We start from the raw sequence: 6000 nt of genomic DNA, 5'->3' as shown, positions 1-6000 counted from the left end.
TGTTCAGCATGGCACAGAGAGAGAGCTGCTAGCCAGTGTCCTGAAAAGTGGGCAGTGCTAGTTAAAGGCCTGAAAAGGTCTTATTTCAAATAAAAAAGAAACTTATGTGGATGTGATGGGTAAATGAACTAGGCAAATAAACGGACTCAGACTATATCCTGTGTCTCTGGACAGCTTCTGCATCCCCATTTCCTTTTGGTACATGCATCACCCGATGGCTTTGACTCACATGTTGGCACTGGAACAGCTTTGGATGTACTGTCTCGTGTCCTGAGAGGAAGTGAGGTGGAGATGCTGATGCTGCTTGGAAAGTGGAAATAGTCTTTAACCATTCGACCCTGTATTACAGCAATGTGCTGGTGCCCCTGCAGGAGACACTCTGGGAGCCACACTCAGCACCAGGTGGGTAGCACAGGACCTGATCCTTTAACATCAACTTCCCAAAGTACCTGACATCCCAGCCAGCCCAGCACTGCCAGGGCACTGACTTAGGGCAAGCACAGAGCACGGATCACCTCTGCTCTTCAGCACATCTTGGTACACAGTGCACCAAGCATTGTACCTCTACCAAAGGCTTGTATCCTTCCAGGCTTTCTGCCTGCCTCCTCTCCCAGTAAGATCTTTCCTTGCAGGGGCTTGCAAGAGAGAGGGAAGTAACTTTCATATCACAGAGCTATGATGTGGATTTTACCACTCAGAGAGGCACTGAGGTCCTGGCTGTCCCTCTCCCAGTGACTTTAGGGGAGAGGGGACAGAAGGTGACAGAATCAGGCAGGAGGAAAGCATGGGGGGACAATGCCCCACAGCATGTCAAAAGTTGTTTGAATGAGGGAAACAAATCTCCTTCTGTAGCTTCAGCCAGGAATAACCTGGGAGAATTGCAGGGAGAGAGAATAAAAAACACTGTGTCTTGAGAGGGTGAAATTTATAAAATCAGTTCCTGAGATCTTGCAAGATTGGGTAGGAATCTGAGGTAATCAAGTACAGAAAGGAAGGATCCCAATGCTCTGGGGCATCAGACAGAGACAAGGCTGTAGACAAATGCTGAAGGGAGACAAGGTTTGCCTTTTTGTGCCTGCTTTTTTGTGTGTCAGCCTCTACTCTGTCTCCAAAACACAGGGTCAGTGGGCAACAGGGTGCAGGGTGGCCCAGCTTTCTCCTGCTTTCCCTCAAGGTTTGGGTCCACATGGATCAGGAAGTATCTCTAGTCCAACGACTGCTCCACATGGAACAGACTGCAAGGTCACACTCAGTTTTTTGTAAATAAGGGCAAGCTTTGAAAATATATCCCCATGTCTGTAAAAGTAAAAATTTCCAAACTGAAAGTGAGCTGATAAATTAAACTTGAAATTGTGTCTGCAATGTTATGCACCCAGTTGTTTGTTTGTGTTTTCAAAACTCTGGTCTGAAGCTGTTATGTCACTGTTGGTGCATGATTTCAGCTGAATAATCCCTCAAGGGATTTGGGAGAGGAGCACCCAGCCGGGAATGTTGTAAAGACGAGTCATCCTCAGCAGGTCCAATTTTAATAGCTGGACATGTTTCCCTGGTGTCTAACCTCTGCCTCATTTCTCAGTCTTTCAGGGGCAGAGGTGATCATGCTGGGACAACATTTACAAATACAACACCAACAGTATCATTTCGGAGAAGATGATCTGTCTTCATGGCTTCTGGTACTAATTACTCCTTTGAGAAGCTTGACTCTGACATGATGACTTTTCTTACAGCAGCACTATCCAGTTCCTAGATATAAATCAGAGCCTTTCCAATCAAAAAGGCACAGTGAAGTCCTGTAACCAGCACTATTGCAAAATCTAGAATAGTATTTACTGACATATGAAGGCTGGGCATGCAAAACATTAGAGTCTAAGGGAAGGCAAAATTACAGCATACAACAACTGGAGTTAGCTGGCATTTGCAAGGAGCTAAAGGCTGGGAGGAGCACTGTATTTCCCTATGTAAATACAGAATTTTCCTCCTTTCCCCATGCAACTGAGTGATGAAAGGTCTCAATGGCTGCCCATCTCCAGCAGCCTTCCTACCATGTTGGTTTGGTTTCCTGTGTGTCCTAAAAAGTGGTCTGGAGGCAAAAAAAACCCAAACAAGTCGCTCTTGCCCAAGACCTATCTATGGAGGAGTTTGCTGGGTGTTCCCCCTTGTCCTCTGGTGTGCCACAACAAGGAGTGTGCAGGGACAGGCACATGCACTAGTTCTGACTTCAGGTGTCTGAATGTGCAATGCTGCCCCAGCAACCACCTGACAAATTGGCTTTGGAAGCCATTCTCCCTTCACCATGGAAGAGGGAATGCTTCAAGCCCCATTTACAAATTCCATGGGGTGCAGGAAGAAATACCACACCTCTCTTTGAGATATGTGCACTCAGAGACACACCTTGAGGCCTCTTTCTTCCAGGTAATTTCTGTCTTCTTATCAAATCTGCACTTACCCACGCCCGCTACAGAGAAGGCCAAGAGAAGATGTCGCAGTTATTTTTGAAATCTTGCTGCAAGGCTGGAAAATACAACCTAACTGGGGTACTACTTGCATAAAACAGTGCAGAAAGTGAGACAGATCTTCCCGAACATTTTTCACATTATTTGGATCATTTCTCTTCCTGGAAATATTGCTCTTTTGGCAAAAAAAGGTAGTGATATGTGGTAGCCAAGGATGCTTTTGTATTTCTAAGAGCTAGCTTAACCTCGAAGGGTACTTGTTGCTTGCTTTAAAAGATCCTTTCTTATGTAGAAAATGGTCTGATTTTCCCTGAAGACAGCCCAGTGTGTACTTGGAAATGCCATCGTGTTTGGCCAGCTTTGCATGAGACAGTGAAATCTGGTCTTCTGTTCTTTCAAAACCACCTACACTCAAACCCACAAGGATTCAGCATACGTGTCCCTCCTCAGAGGGTCTGTACAGTGGGCAGGGAGCCAGTTAGACCAGCCATCATGACACGGCGTTTTTAGACAACTTTTCAAACACATCCCTTAGTGGAAGACTTTCCTGGCATCTTGCCATCTCTGTATGCTGGGAAGTACAGTAATGGCCCTCACAGTACCCTGCCCCAGGGTCCCACTACTCCCAGGGGTCCAGATTGCCATTGGGCCACCAGCATCTGGGGGATGGGAACACAGTGCCACTGGGCTGCTGCCATCCCTGGGGCATGGCCATGTTTCTGGCATGCTCAGGACAGCAGTTGGAGCCTGTCACCTCCAGGCACTGTGGCAGCAGCTCGGTGGGAGAAGGAGGCAGGGGTCCCTGAACACATCCACCTGTACCACTACTGACAGAAGCCGTCCGAGGGGCTGGTGACCCAGTGCAGAGGCAGATCCATGTGCCAGCCTGCCACAGAGTCTCTGCATCTGTACCAGAAGGCCACCAGCCTGGCTGGCACTGCAGGATGTGCTGTGCAGGCAGTGACTCCTGCGGACCACGCAGAGATGCAGAGGGAGAGCAAGCGCTGTGGGATGGGAGAGAAGCTGCATGGGTGATGAGAACACCAGGTCAGGCTTGGAAACTACCATTTTGCACAAAAATAAGGAGAAACTGTTCAGTTGTTGGAGAGGATCTTTGTACTGCTGGTGAATAAAGGCTCCTGAAGGAGCATCTGCAGTGATAGTGGCATGCAGACACAGGCTCTGCTCAGGGTCAGCTCTGCCATGAGCTTACCAGGACCACATGCAGCAGCTCCTGTTCACATGCAATTTAAACAGGTGAGAATGGAGCTGACAAAGGGGAGAACCTACACTGAAAACTCGCAAGGGTTTTGCAGACTTCCTCTTTGGGCAAATAGTGGTTTTCTTCTTTTCTTTTCTTTTCTTTTCTTTTCTTTTCTTTTCTTTTCTTTTCTTTTCTTTTCTTTTTTCTTTTTTCTTTTTTTTTTTTTTTTTTAATTTTGTTTCAGAGAGGTGGAGGAAGGTGTTCTTGTTTCAGCTGGAATAGAATTATTTTTCTTCTTAGTAGCTGGTACAGTGCGGTGTTTTGGATTTAGAATGAAACTTGTGTTGATAACACACTGATGTTTTGATTGTTGCTAAGTAGTGCTTATACTAAGTCAAGGACTTTCCAGTGTCTCATGCCGTGCTAGTGAGGAGGAACACAAAAAACTGGGAGGGAGCACAGCCAGGAGAGTTGACCCAAACTGGGCCAAGGGATGTTCCACACCACAAAAAAAATCATGCTTTGTATATAAACTGGGGGGAGCTGGTCAGAAGTCAATTGCTGCTCAGGGATGGGTTGGACATTGGTCAGTGTGTGGTAAGCAATTGAACTGTACATCACTCATTTTTTCTCTGGTTTTATATATTTTTTATTACAATGGTTATTATTATAATCACATTTTACTTTGTTTCAATTATTAAACCTTTCTTGTCTCAACCCACATATTTTGTTTTCTTCTCCTTTTTTTTTTGAGTCTCTTGTGTTCTTTTTTTCCCCTCTGGGGATGGGGAGGGGGTGAGCAAGCAGCTGCACAGTACTTGGGTACTGTACCATTCCAGAAGAGGGAGAAAAGTTGACTTTGGCTTACTGTGAGAGAAGAAGGCAATCCTTTGCACTGCCTGCAGCCTTGATAAGAAGCCCCCAGGCTGATGACTGACTCCGTGGCACTTCACCTCTGGATGTTTGATGGGCACCTTCCTGCCACCTTGTCCTCTTGGGCTACACATACACCACGTGGAGTCCCTCCCTGCCTTCTCTCATTTCCATCTCTTGCCCTTCTTCAGCTACATGACACTTCAGCATGTGACTTGCTATCAGCACCAGGAAGGATTTAAACTTTGCAAACATCACCAATTGTTTTACATTTTCATATTGACAAAGCCATGCTCTGTGTCATAGCCTGCAAGTGGGGCACAGTCTCTCTGTATATAGACACTATGGTAGCACCTCTCCTCTGACAAAGGTTCTTACAGCCTCTCTCTGGGCAAACCCACCTGCCCCTGGATGTGCTCAGGCTGCCCTGTGGCAATGCTACCCCCTGCTCAGGTGCCACGTGCTGCTGCCTTGCCAGGAGGTGTGGGTGCAGGTGAGCAAAGCTGTCAGAGCAGCTCGCCTCCTTCCTGGTGAGTCACCATGCCCCAGTATCTGTCAGCCTGGCTGTGTCTGGTGACCAGCCTGAAGCAGCATGAGTGCACCCATGGGACTATAATGAGCCACTCCCAAAGTCTGGCTGGATTTTTTTTGGGCGTTGCTGAGTTTGGTCAGCACATACTGTCTCTAAAGGGCTTGTTTTCACCTTGCCTGAATGGCTAGCTTTGGATGGTAACAATTTTAGAAATGGACCTTGCTGTGCCTTTCCTGTAAGAAAAGAAAAGGCTGATTGGGCTCCAAACAGTGCTTTGGTGCTCTTTTGTTGGGATTTTGCAAAGTCCCAGGGCATGGGATGCAAAGCAAAGCATAGGAAGCAAAGCTTTCATCCATAGTGTCTGAGCCTGCCTTGGAAGCACCCAGTAGAGACCCAAGGGAAAGTGTTCCCAGCCATGCAAATATTCCCAGTTTTGGCCATGCACAGCACAGATCTCCCTACATCCCAGTTCCTCCCAGACAGCCAACTTGGCCTTCCCAGCTGTGGCAGGGCCACACCTCCAGTGACTCTTTCCCAGCTGCTTCTTTGCTTCTGCCAATTAGCCAGAGCAACACACTGTTTTCCCCAAGGTCCTAACAAAGTGACCAATGCTTGGCCAAGGGTCTCCTTCCCCATTCCCATCTGCACACAGGGAGGGCAGGCAAACTGCTCTCTACTTCTACTGCAGCTTCTCTCAAACTTCCAAACAGCAGAAAGCCTTGCTGAGGAGCTTGGTTGTGGTCTCAGTCCCAGGGTCACAGACTGATCGAAGAAACCTCCTGAGCCCAGGAGGACAAAAGGCACATTTGGCTCCCTAATTTCATTAGTGTTGTGATTTACCCTCAGCAGGCAACGAAATCTTGAGCAGCCACTCACGCACTCCCCTCTGGTGGGATGAGGCAGAGGATTGAAATGGGAGAAGTGAGAAAACTCATGGA

This window comes from Lichenostomus cassidix, chromosome 2, assembly GCF_008360975.1.
Source record: "Lichenostomus cassidix isolate B80296 chromosome 2, HeHo_3.0, whole genome shotgun sequence".
Lineage (NCBI taxonomy): Eukaryota > Metazoa > Chordata > Aves > Passeriformes > Meliphagidae > Lichenostomus > Lichenostomus cassidix.
Note: the sequence above shows the minus strand (reverse complement) of the source record.